Genomic DNA, 13,924 nt, shown 5'->3' on the forward strand with positions numbered 1-13,924 from the left:
CCTGACCATTTGCAAAAAGAAAGGAAACCAAACTCCAGAATAATGCTGACCAGCAAGAATAATGATGACCAGCAAAAAATATATGTTGACCAACAGAAAATAAAACTGTGAAGAGCATGATCCAAGAAGGCGGAACCAGGGAGGGGACATGCTTGAATATGCATTAACCCCTCACAGCAAGGAGGGGATAAAAAGGGTATTCCTGAGATACCAGGAGTGTTCCTGGCAAGGTGCCAGGGCACCCGGCCGTTTTAACCCTTTGCTTTATTTCTTTTGTCTCCTAATTGTCTTTTATTTATATTAAATTCTTTTTATAATTTATTAAGTGAATCTCGTTTTTAAGAATTTTTGGGGGCTCGTCTGGGATAAGCACCTCACCTCTAGGACCACCGGAGATCCAGAATGGGGAAACAGGCGCGCCCCTGCTGAGTTCAGCAGACCCCGCTCCGTTTCTCCTAGCGTGGGCCAAGCTGCTGCAGGTCAAAACCCCGAGGACAAGAAGGAGAGGAATAAAGCAAAGGAAAGGGGAAAAGGCTCCCTAAAAACTGCGGTATTTTTGCTCCATAATTCTTGTGCACGAAGACCCAAAGAAGAAAACGGATTGTAAGTAATCTCTGGGGAAGCGGGAAGCGGGGGTTGCAAGATACCCCCGGAGTTACTGGGACTGGATCTCAGGGGAGGGGTTATCCCCTCGGGAAAGGGAGCCCAAGGTTTTCCTGGCACAATCCACTGGGAAAACAGAGTAAAATGTGAATTCTCTAAAACTTTGTCAAGTTGAGGATTAAATCCAAGAAATTTGGACTTAAAACTGCCAAACTGAGGAATAATCCAAGAAACTTGGGATATTTGACATATTACAGTGCCCATGGGCGTATATTAACAAGTAACTGGGAAGTAAAGAGCACCTTATTGTCTTGCTGTGACTGGGTGGAGTTGAATGAACAGATGTGAGAATGTGTAAATAAGTGTGATTGTTGCGTTAAAGTTTGTGGGGTTTTTTTGGAATTGTGTTGCTAAAGAGGAAAGGTTTCCTGTGCTGTGCTGGAGTAAGAGTGAACACGGGTCGATGTTTCCACAGGGACTGGATCATGGTGGGGACACATGGAGTGATTCGCTTCCTCCCTGCGAGCTCCTGTCTTGGAGCCCCGGGGGCGGGGGGGGAAAACCAGAACTGGGGCTTGTAGCCCTGGAGCCGCGGGGGTGTTGTATCAAATCTGTTCTCAGCGGGTCTGGTCTCAGAGCAAAGCCAAGGTTATCTTTAGTGGAGATCTTCCCTCCGTGCCTTTCCTTCCCCCCTGGGCAACAAGAGCTGCTTGCGGGGGAGGGGTCGCTTTGGTGAGCTGGTATGTGATTCAGCATTTGAAGTTGTTTGTTTTTTGGATTTTTTTTAGAAGTTTTTTTTTTGCCCCACTGTGGCAGCGGTAAAAGGTTTTCCTGGGAGATGGTGCTCCCAGAGCTACTCCCTGCCAAGCTATTGGGACGGAGGGGCGGGTCAGCCTCAGGAGTGCAAGGGAACTCCTGGAGCTCCGGCCAGCGGTGAGTCAGGCCGAACCCTGATAAGATCAGGGATGGAGGGTGCCCTGAGGGGATGAGTTCAGCCTATCCCTTTTGAGTAAAGTGAGGGCAGGGGCCTTCTAAGTCTTGGTGCCCCTGGATTGTTTGAACTTATTTTGTAGCTCTCAAGCCGCAGAGCTGTGTTTAGGTGGCTGCCGGCAGGCTGGATTGAACCACAGATGCTGGTTCGGGTTCCCTGCTCCAGGCACAGGGGGATCGGAGGAGCTCTCAGTGACTCCTGGAACTTCCTGAAGCTGTGAAACAGGCCGGGAACATGCCTAATGGTGCGAGAGCCAGGCGAGTCCCTCTGGGACCCAGGTTTTATAATGCCGGGGTCTTACGAGACCTTGGGCATATTAAGTTCTGTGATTCTGGGAGTAAAGACTGGTGTCAAACTGTCTCAGAGAGCTTTTTCTTAACCAGATGTGTGAGTGAGATATGGAGCAGTCCTGGCGTATGGTATCAGCTCCAAACCAAGGGAGCTGCAAGTTGCAAGCCTTTGTTTTCCCGGGTTCTGAGAGAATTCTGTGTATGATAGTGCTGTGGGCTTCTGCAGCAGTAAGCTGTGTCGGTAATTAAAATTTGAGATTTCAGGAAGAGCAGAGAAGCTTTAGAGAGAAGCTTAGAAGAATTCCAAGAAATGCATCCTGGGAGAAAGTGGAAAAAGAAGTAAGCTCTGTTTGTTTTTTTCTTGAGTGACTGCAATATTTATTTTGTAGAGAAACAAACCCGTTTCTTAGTATGCCTTCCAATTTCTTTACTTTAGTGAATATCGTAGAATTTTGTGGTTGATTTTAATTTTAAAGGCAAGTTACAGTAATTTGCATAGTAGTCACTTCTTAAGGTGAAAACTTATCAGGTTGTCAATAAGTGTTAGAGCTGTTAACCCTAATGTTGTTTGTGTCCCGTGCTGATGGGCACAGCCCATGGTTCTTAACAGCAGAACCTGGTACCAGCCTAAAAGCAAAATCCTATGGATTGTTGTAAATCTTTTTACTGCTGCTGAAAATTATTTTGTCTCTCTTTTCACAATATGAAATGCTGATCATCTCTCTGATGATTTCTAAAAAGAGTTATTGTGATGGTGTGTTTAAGTGAAGACCAGGCTAAGAACTGCCATGATTTCTTGTTCTTTTGAATTTGCCAAGAAAGTGCACATGTCTCTAGGAGTGCTTGTTTTGCAGCTGTGCTTATTACAGAAGCAGAAGTGGACCCAGTTAAAAGATTAGAATTAAAATTGTTAGTCTTTCAAATTGAGAAGAGAATTGTGGAGACTCTAAACTTGGGCTATTTTAATAAGTACATGTGTTAATTTAGAGATGAGTCTTATTTTGTGAAAGAAGAGTTTGAAAACAATGGTAAGACTGGTTCTTGCTATAGATCGTTCATAGTATATAAGCTGCAAGTGCTGTTGAAACATAAAGGTATTGTCAGAAACTTGTCAATGTATCTAAATTCCTGTAAAACTAAAAGACCTGATCATATCTTGTCATGAAAAAAGTTACACTAGAGATTATTCACATTAAGCAGCTGTGTGAAGATGGATTCCTTTGTACTTGTAGAAGAAAATTTAGAGAAGAATGATGTCTGCGTCTTAATTTCTAGCTTGACTGAAGATCTGTTTAAAGCAGTGGAAATAGTAATTGGAGGTTTGTTTTAGTTGGTAAAAGTAGCTGGCTAGCTGACTGGTCTCTGTGTCTAGTGCCTTTGATGGCTTTGGGGAGGGTCCCCAAAAGGAGGTGTTAGAATTTGTAGTTGATTCTGAAGCAAAGTAATTCGTGTAGTGCAGATTCTGGAGGGATGTGGTGTAAAGAGTTGCGAGATGATAGTGGCAGAGAGAGAGAGAGAGAGAGGTTTGTGATCTCTTTCATTAGAGTTGTAAAAATTTTTAGAAAGAGAGCGAGAAGTGTCTTGTTGGCTCCGAAGAGTGAGCACTGGCTTGTGGGGAGAAAAAACTTTTAAGCGCGATTAGAGGTGAGAATTGTGCCCGAAATAAGGGATGTTAGGAGCATCTAGAGCGCTGGGTTAAGAGTTGCTAGGTTGTTGTTAGGTTAGGTGTTGTTTTATTGCTTTTATGTAAAGCGGCTGCAGCAGGACCCGGTCCCTGTGAGTGGCGAACAGCAGGGCCCGGTGTGGCGGCTCCCAGTCCTCTCCCACCTGATGTGAAGGGTGGCAGAGCGCGGCTCATGAGGGGCACTGCTGGAGCGGGACCCGCCGTGTCTGTGCCGGGGTCTTGAGGAGTGCAGGGTGCCGGCAGCGCTCGCCGGCCCGGCAGCGGTGCTGGGTGAGGTTTGCTGCTGAGGAGCAAGCTGGCCCAGCAGAGGAGCCCCAGACCAGAGCACTGTGGACTCCGGGCTCTGCCCCTCGGCAGTGGTGGGAGCTGAGTGTGTTTGAAAATGCCAGTCCTGTGTTTGAAGGGACAGCACAGCAGGGAAAGAGGGGACACGAGCTTTGCCCCAGGGTCAGCACGCAAGTGACAGCCTATGGGCCCCTCCCTGCAGAGCGAGCTGCTGAAACAGCCTGCTCGGCCCAGAGCTGCGGCAGCAGGAGGGGGAGAGAGAAATAGCCTGAAAAACTGCTGTGAATGGGAAAGAAAGAACAGAACAAAGGCCGAAGAAACAGACCGGTGTATGATGAGACCAAAGTAAAAGTAGTCTTGCTCGTTAGGTTCTGAAAACCTCATCAAGGTGTTTAATTTCTTGAAATAGGATCTCTTTTTCTCTTATTTTTTTTCCCTTTCTTTCTTTTATTCTTGTTGTTAAAAGGAAGGGGTTTGTTCTAAGAAACCGATAAAAGAAGTTTGTGAAGCTAAACAAGTAAATATTAACCAAAGGGTAAAAAGGTAATGAATGTAATTTATTTGAAGTCAAAACTAACCTAGCCTTTCTTGTTTAACTAATTTGAATGCACAGAAAAAGATTGGCTCCTATGTTAACTGTTAAATTTGGCTTAACCCAAGAATTTTAAAGAATACTGATGGAAAATTTTGATGTGATGTTTTCATTCTCCCTGTGTTATTAAGAAATTGTTTTCAGGTACTACTGATAATTAAGGCAGAGAAGCTGCAATCTGGACCAAAGAGTGAAGTTGGATTCACACCAATAAGATCAAAAGATCTGAGGACTGGACTGTAACACCCAAACCCAGTGATACCAAATGGACTCTTGAGCAGAGACCGGCGGTAATGAACTGAAACAATCCAAATGATCCAAGGAATGAGGTAAGAATCACGCATAACTGGGAAGTAAGACCAAGCCTGTATCAGTAGTTTCAAGTGCTGCCTGGACAAATTCTGGGACACTTTCAATATCCACCTTGGGGAGGAAAACTCCCACTCCAAACAGGAGGACTGGGGCTGTTTTAGTCTGGAAATCCTCGTATATTTTTGCTTTTGCCCATGATTTGTATAAAGGAGGGGGGGAGAACCACAACTTCCATCAGTGCCACATCATATACCTTGTCTAAATCATCCCAATACGGGACATGCTATCTAGATTAAATATAAGTGTTTAAATTAGAGAATAAAAGTATTATGGTTCACAAAGTTAAGCCTTTCGTTGCAGGAAGTGTTGGGTGCCAAATCTATTAAGAATAACTTAAATGATAACTTTTTTTACAGATGGGAAATTACTAGTGCGTGTTGAGTGGGAAGTACCTGAAGAACGGTGGGAAACTGCTGTTAAAAGGTGTCAAAAGAAATTTGCTTGGAAATTACAAAAGAGGAAGTGACAAGGAAATAGGGGACAAGACCAGACTGACCACTACAACTCGCCACTGAGAGTTGTTTAGGTATAAAACACCTGCTGTGAGCTGCAACCTCATAGGCAGGATTGGTGGGGGTGTAAGCCATACTGGACCCCTATTATTCCCTCTTCTGTCACTTATCCTTTTCCCTTTTGGGACACCAGAAAAGCCATGTTACAAATGCTATCAAAAGCTTTACATGGAAAGACACCGGGGTTTCTTTCTTATTACCCACACCGGTATCAATAATCACTGTTATAACCCATCCAAATGAAGTACCTGTATGCATAAAGGGGAAAATATTAGACCACAGAAAATCTAGGAACAAGTAGTAACAGATTAGAAAACAACTGCCCAAAAAGAGAAAAAGATGGATTTGCTTCACAGTTGTTGCCAAGAGAAATAACCAAGATTTGGTAAGAGAGCAAATGGTAAGTGAAAAGATAAAGCCAACACAACAACCTAGACCTGTATTAACCTCATGTCAGGACATGTAAGCAAAGCTCAAACAGCAATTAAATGGAGAAAATTTCTTCATGAAGTGAGAAATACTCCTGGTAAAAAGTATAAAGTTGGTAATAAAACTTGTACATAATAAGTTCCAGAGAAACCAACTCTGTATTAGACCCAAAGGAAAGTAAAAGAAAAAAATTGTGTACATAGTAATAGAACCAGATTCTCCCAGTGTAATAGTACAGGGAAAAATCCTTACTCTGGAATCCCAGAAATAGCCAAATTTTGGGGAAATATAAATCAACAGAAAAATTACTATTAGAAAGCACCAGATGTCTTATTTTGGAATATGTGAGAAAAAGGCATACCCAAAGCTCCCTTCGCAATGGAAGGGGAGTTGTACTCTGATGAGACAGAAATCAGTTGAGGGTGTTAGTTTTAGAGGTCCTAAAAAGAAATAAAAGAGAATGGTTTTGAGCACCTCAAAAATGGGGAGATGAGAAATAGCCCCTGAACGCATATTGAAAACATTCTTGGGCACAAGATGGAAGTTGGGGATATCGAACCCTAATTTTTGCATTATGAAACTCCAAGCTGTTGTAGAAATCATAACCAATAAAACAGCTGGGGCTATGGAACTAATAGCCAGTCAGAGATGAAAAGCCAGAGCTGCAATATATCAGAGTAAGCTGGCTTTAGACTATTTATTAGCTAAAAGAAGGGGTGTTCTGTGAGAAAATTAATACATAAGATTGTTGTTTTCAATGACAATAAAAATGCCATTCTAGATATCGCCAAGGATATCAGAAAAATGGCCCATGTGCCGGTCCAAAAATAAAAATCAGTAATGACCACTAATTGGTGGGATAATGTATTGGGGATAGAGTAGTAGAAGAAGCTAAGCTTCTTCCCCTTGTAGCAGTACTACAGCTGGTTTAATAGTTCTTCTTTGTTTAATCCCCTGTTTAATTTGGCTGATCACCAATATAGTTAAAACATAGCAAATGCCTATAGACCTGAAATTGGCTACATCTGGAATGGCAAAAACAACAAAAAAAATCATGGTATTAAGAAAACAAAATAATGTGAAAAATCAGTTAGAAGAAGCTAAATTGATTTGTGAAAAAAAAAATGAACGAGTGCTAGAAGCTAGAAAACAAGAATTATTGCTCAAGCCAAATGATTTATAAAAAAAAGGAGGGGTTTGTTATAAATTTGTATTGTGATATTGGCTTTCGCAGATGAATATTATATGTTAAATACTTTTTAGCTATGTATGTACTTTTTTTCTTGCTAACAAGTCTTAAGCTTAAAAGAATTTCCAAGGTACAAGGCAAGGAAACCCCAGAGGGCAAGGACAGTGGGGCCCAAGCTGTTATCAAGAGAACAATAGAGGCCAAACTGTTATCAGCGGAAGACATGAAACCCAGCTGCCCTCAGGGGAAGGACGACGGGCCCAGACTGTTATCTGCCCTGACCATTTGCAAAAAAAAGGAAACCAAACTCCAGAATAATGCTGACCAGCAAGAATAATGATGACCAGCAAAAAATATATGTTGACCAACAGAAAATAAAACTGTGAAGAGCATGATCCAAGAAGGCGGAACCAGGGAGGGGACATGCTTGAATATGCATTAACCCCTCACAGCAAGGAGGGGACAAAAAGGGTATTCCTGAGATACCAGGAGTGTTCCTGGCAAGGCGCCAGGGCACCCGGCCGCTTTAACCCTTTGCTTTATTTCTTTTGTCTCCTAATTGTCTTTTATTTATATTAAATTCTTTTTATAATTTATTAAGTGAATCTCGTTTTTACGATCTGGAAGTAGATACTTGCACAAGGCATTTGCTAAGCCATTAATTTTGGAATTGTGGACAATACAAGTGTAATAGATAGCATAAATAAATTTGTACTAAAGTTATAATCCTGTCTGATAAGAATCCTAGCATATTTCCAGGAAACCTTCTCTGATGAGATTATACTGATATGCAGCAAGGCCAACATGAATATTCATCTGCAAGAAGTGTATTTCCAAGAAACCTGACAAGATTACAACATATACACCCAAAACAGCATGAATATTTGACTACAAGAAGTGTATTCCAAGAGACCCCCGAGAAACCTGAAAACATATTAAAAACACTTTGGGACAGTTGCAGTTTGTGAAGCATGGTGAAGTGGTGCTAACAAGCCCTTCCCCGCCTCACCTGACGCTGTTCACCTGGTACAGCATCAAACTGATTTTTGCTTGTGGCTTTTTACAATTGTATTTTTTTAATAAATTCTTTTATTAATCAAATTGGCTACTCATTTATAACACAAGTATCTTCATGTAGGTAACTAGACTTCCAATATTGGCATTGATATGCGTATAGAAAGGACTCTATAACTTGCAGAGTAGTTATAAGAGTAGGTATGAATTTATTCAGCTCTGCACACCTTGGAGACTTGTTTCTCCCTTTTTATTCTCTACAAACTAAGGTTACACAGTACGCCTAATAGATACTCATTTGCTAACCCCGCCTGTCGCTGCTTAGTATTAAAATTAGTTCCACGCCTATTTGCAGCTGCGCACTGCTTCTTGTTGGTCACTCTGGTGGTCTTCTGGGGGTCTTTGGGGCTGAAGTCAGCATTTTTCCTTCAGCTGAACTTTCTACCTTGTCCTCTTGTGCATGCTCCCTTCAGTTCTTTTGACCCTCCCCTTTCCATTTCTTCTGGGTTAGGAGTCCAAAAGAATCCAAGGAACCCTTTCATCCTATGGCGCATTTAGGCTTGTATCCTATTTAAGTATTCCAGCTCCTTATCTCATCCTGTAGTCTTTTTTATCTTCCTGCTATTATGAGAACAGTCAGCATTTCACATGGGTTTTGCAGCCCCTTCTTTTGCGCAAAGCAATTTTATAAATTATTCCTAATTCTTAATTTCTCTGTTTCAGCATCTCTTTGCCTTACAGTGAAATATACATTGCCTGGAGTGAAGGGCATGTTTTGTAACATTTCAAAACATGGCAAAGCCTTATTTCTACATATGGAGTCCCTTGTAGCACCTACAAACAATATAGCAAAGGAAAACTGGGAAAATAATGGTTAGGAAAAGTGGTTATCCATCAATAGTGTTTTGCTATTAATGTCAAGGTGTTGGAGGTTAGGTGTCCTTCTTTTAGTTCTGGCTCACCAGTGGAATTTTTACCCATTAGTTGCAGAGAAAACCTGACTGTGGGTACTTGATGGGTGATTGAGAAACACAAAGAGTTCGGCTGGGGCCAGGGGGGAAGGGGGGCAGGAAAAGGGGAGGGCGGGGACAGTTTGGAGGGCTTCTTCAGCTTCAGAGAAGGATACTTTGCTGAGAGTTGTTGCTGTGGAGAGAAGGCAATTCACCATCACCCAGATGAAGCTACTTGTGCTTCTTATCCTTCTCCCCTCTTCGTTGGTGGGCCTCGCACCCCCTGTCCTGCTGGGACATGCCAGTGCCAGCCACCACTGTGGAGCTGCTGATACACCTCAGTCACTGGCCCGGGATCTCTGCTCATTCCTGCTGTTCCAGCTAAGTGTTCCTCAGAGCCCTGCAGGAGCACTGGGACTGACCGCCCTAGCGGGTTTGTGGAGCAAAGCCTCTCCTCCATCGTCTCCTGTCTCAGTCGAGAAGGCTGTCACGGGGTCCCTGGTTCTGTTTTCTTGCTAACACGAGTTATTGTTGTTTGTTTGCCTTGTTATACATACTAGTAAAGAACTGTTATTCCTATCCCCAGATCTCTGCCTGAGAGGCCCTTGATTTCAGAATTATTATAATTCAGAGGGAGGGGGTCTACATTTTCATTCCAAGGGAGGCTCCTGCCCTCCCTAGCAGACACCTGTCTTCCAAAACCAAGACACAAGGTCATTTCCCACATCCCTGAAAAAGCACTTAAATGGAAGTATCTCACACTTGTTGGACCGCCGGAGTTTCCCACAGTAGTAAACTGCAAAGCTGCCAACCATCCTCCTCACTGCTCCATCTCTACAGGGAAAAGCACCTAAGTAACATTTTAAGTAGTGAAGTATTGTGAAAGAATAACTCCAGGGATATAGACAAGATGCAGGTTATTAATGCAGTACATCATCCTTTTGCAGGCAAGGAACTGAATATCTTTTCTACCTTACAAAAGCTCTGGTCTGCCATGCATACATGAAGCCTTTGTACCTTTCAACCCTACATTTGTTACAGCTTTTTAGTCTGCAGGTCTTGGTTGTGACATACAACTTGAAATCAAAGTTTCAGATTTGTACTAAATATTGAGCGTTGGGGGGAAGTTAATTGCAGACTCTTGTTATTGTAGCATTATCATGACTATTTAGTCTATTTCAAATTCTTCAGTGACTGGACAATCTGAACATAATGAAGTAACAACGGGTATCTATTTAATCTCTCAGATCACTCAACTTTTCTTAACAAACACATATTCCTCTTGTAAAATTACTATTATTCTCATCAATAATTAGGAGAAAAAATAGCTACATTATTCCTGGAATTAGATTTCCAAGCAGAGTCAGTACGAGAAACTTGTAAAAAAAATCAGCAGCACCTGATAGGAATTTTTGTTGATTCAAAAACCATTAATTTGCAATTATAGGATATGATTCAAAGTGATATTTACCTTTTTATTTCTTTCTATCTGAAATCATAGTATTCCTGTATGTCATAGCACTCTCTTACAGGAAAGACACTAAAAAAAACAGAGACTCACTGAAAAATTCAGATTGGAAGTGACCTCTTGAGATCGTAGTCCCATAACTTGTTCCAAACATGGTTAATTTCAAAATCAGATTAAGTTGCTCAGGGCTTCTGAAGCCCAGGAAATAAAGTTTTACAACATCATAAGCTCTGTATTCAATACTGGGTCTCCACACTTTTCTGAGTTTGCCTTGCCTGATTTTTAATTGTGGCAGCAGTTGTCTGGTGGCCACGTGCTTGTTGCCTCTCTACATTGGCTTAGCTCTGGGAGTACCTAAGGCCTGATTCTATGGAACAAACAATCCTTCTGGGGTAATAGGACTGGGGGACAGTAGTGTACAGCCTTAACTGGAATAGAATTACAAGCCTTTTCTTCTCTAGGCTAAATACCTTGAGTTCCTCAAGTCTCATCATCTGTCATGACCAGCAGTCCACTAAGCACCCTTGTAGCCCTTCAGTGAACCCTGTCCAGTTTCTTTTTGCATATTCTATCCATCTTTCCCATGGTCCACCATGCAAAATTCAACATTTTCTCAGAACAGGCTTTATTTCTAGTCTTGACACATTGATTGACAGAAAGGACTGGCATCACACATCTGTATGCATACAAGCACTGCTGAAGTAAAAAATGGAGTCTAAAATTTAAAAGACCAACACTAGTTTTGTTTTTTGTGTTTACTAGCCTTGAAGCTACAAGGAAAAGGAAAATGAGGAAGCTCTTAGAAAAATTATTGTATATTCATGAAAATATTAGTAGCTTACCTTTTAAAATTCATTAATTAAACTTGCAAGAATCCACATTTCATATATTAGTTCCAAATAATGTATTTCAATGTTTCTGTTCTTTACTAACACCCTTAAGCTTATATATAAGGCTTCTCTGTTTAGATTAAAATAAAAAAAATTTGAAATATTTAAGTTCCTTTAATGAATGGCATTGCTTCACCATGTTTAGTGAAAAAATTAAAATCATGCTCAATGATTTGAAACCTCATTCATTTTCATCTGCTACCTGAGTGTTGTTTCTAAAACCATCATTATACTGCCTCCTTCTCAGAGATGGCATTTCAGAAAACTCACTGAACACCAACACCTCACAAACAGCTCTGTGCAATGTTGTAAGAACCTCTCAGTGTATATCGCTGTGTCTCAGGATGCAAAGCCCCAGAAGAAAGAGAAGAGCAATTATACTGGTGTCAGCATTAAGATGTTGCACTCAGCACTAGTGATTCGTTACCCCTACAAACTGTCAGCCAGACTTCTATCAGGGAGACAAATAACATCATGAGAGGCTTTTTCAAATATGTATCTTGGAATAAGACTGCAAATTAAAAAGAGGTCAGAATAGTTCAACATCTCTCTTTTAAAAACACTGAAAAGACATAAAAGGTGTATGAGAAATACCTAAGTGGGCTTTGAAAATACTGCTTTTTACCACAGGAGTTCAAAAGTGGCCCCTGCCCTGCTGGGAGGTGTCACCACCTGCAGCTTCCCATCCCTTTGGGAGCAGCCAGCCTTTGCTGTGCCCCAGCATCAGAAATACACAGTGGTACAGATACACTATGTCCAAATTGTACCTCAGTATACATTTACCCCCATATTTCACCAGATTCTAATGTACATTGGTCACACTTGAAAACAATGGATCTGCGGTTTCTCTTGAGTTCTTTGGCATAATTGTTGAGTCATATTTTAATATATTTATCTACTGATCTACCAAAGCGGTGTCCTAAAAAAAGGCTATTCAAAGACACACAAAAAGACCCCAATAACTGAAAAACAATAGTTGTCTACATTTGTATGAGCCTACTCGCAAATAATATAAATGGAAATTCACAGACTATTTTGAAAGAAAAATAGTACATCTTTCAAAAACAATTATAAAATACACGACTTCCATGATCTCGAAAAGTGTGCAAATTTGACCTGGAGCCTTAATCATTTAGAAGCACATCCTACGCTCTGCACTTGTACAAAAGTAGCCTATGTCAAGTAAATGGAACTAAATTATTTTTTTTTTCCTGTTACAGAGATGTAGAATCAAGGGTCAATGTACAACTCTTTACAGGCTAATAAAGGCTTTGATCAAAACCAATGCTTTTTGAAATGCACTGTGTTCTTACTATTTCATTGTATCCCCGTTCTCTAAAAACAGTCACCAATATGATTGACTTGCTTCTTGAATACTAACAGTGTGGATGATCTTTAGTATCTTCTTGACAAAACAAGCAGTGTTAAAAGACAGACTAGAGTATATTCACTTCTGAACTAATGTCTGCAAACAAAGATATGTGTTAATCCTGGGGGGAAAAAACCCAGCCACCTTATAAAATGAATCCTCATTTTACCTTTTCATATTTAAATATCTAACGTTCCTAAGTGTGGTAATATGGAGGAACTTGGTTTTCAGTTGAAAAAACCTTGACAGGAGATAAGGGACATATATTAAGGGGTTGAAGGGATAAAGGCCAAAGAAATCTATAGAAGAAGATCTGAATATCTAATGAGCTCTTTTTGAGCTCGCTGGAGGTGAGATCCCTGTCTTCCACAGAATACTAGACTTTTGTTCAGTAAGACATTGACCCATCTGTTACTAATCCATCCCTGCGATACATTGCTTAGGGCTGTGAAGATGTCTTAACTAATTTGATAGATTTATTCTGAACAAAAGGCAAACATGACAACACACAAATATATATATATATATATATATATATATATATATATATAACAAATGATGTACAGTTTCCTTGATTACTCTATAAAAACAATAACATTTATTGGTGAAAGATGTTTTTTTCTTCTTTCCATCTTGCTAGGCTACAGCATTTTTAAAACACAAGTACTACAGATCCCAAAGAGGGAGTATTTGTCATTGAATCCCTGATTGTTTTGCTTCTCCTCACTGTCAGGTTCCCAGAAGTGACCATACACCAAAGCTACTTACTTATGTCTTTCCATAGAAACTAGTAACGTTTAGCAAAATAATAACACATTTGCAGAAAACATCAACTAGAACCATGTCTGCTATTAATATTGTCTTCCAAAAAGCATCCTTATTTCATTGAATTCATTGTCTAGTAACACAACCCACCTGCTTCTTGCAGATAAACCAATGTGTTTCCTAAGTTTGGAAGGAAAAGCAACCAATAGTAGAAACCCAGGCTGTTACAACTGAGCTCAAAGTCCACCCATTCCCTGCACACAGCTGTGGAGGCAGAGGTGCAAACATAAATGACTGCTCTTAAAAACCTCTACTGAAATAGCAGCTTATGCAAATTTTGCATCTAATCATCAAAACTTGCTTTTACTGTGAACTGTTCTCCTTAAGAATACTTGAAATGTTTTGTAGCAACTTCAGCCAGAATGCAACCCAAGTGCCCAGCAGAGTAAGGACAGCCCTCTGAACACATGACCTATTGAAGTCCTTTTGTGGACTTTCCACTTGCTTTTTTTAAGAAAAAA

At 40.8% G+C, this 13,924-nt stretch overlaps 1 protein-coding gene across 1 annotated transcript in view; it reads right to left on the minus strand.

The window, feature by feature from the left end:
* The window catches only part of ADCY2 (adenylate cyclase 2), a 270,105-nt gene that overhangs the window by 121,311 nt on the left and 134,870 nt on the right, over nucleotides 1-13,924 (minus strand). The gene's annotated exons all lie outside the window — the stretch shown is intronic.

The sequence above is a fragment of the Pseudopodoces humilis genome, chromosome 1, assembly GCF_049639895.1.
Source record: "Pseudopodoces humilis isolate 2021_Gansu_Grassland_sample_001 chromosome 1, ASM4963989v1, whole genome shotgun sequence".
Classification (NCBI taxonomy): domain Eukaryota; kingdom Metazoa; phylum Chordata; class Aves; order Passeriformes; family Paridae; genus Pseudopodoces; species Pseudopodoces humilis.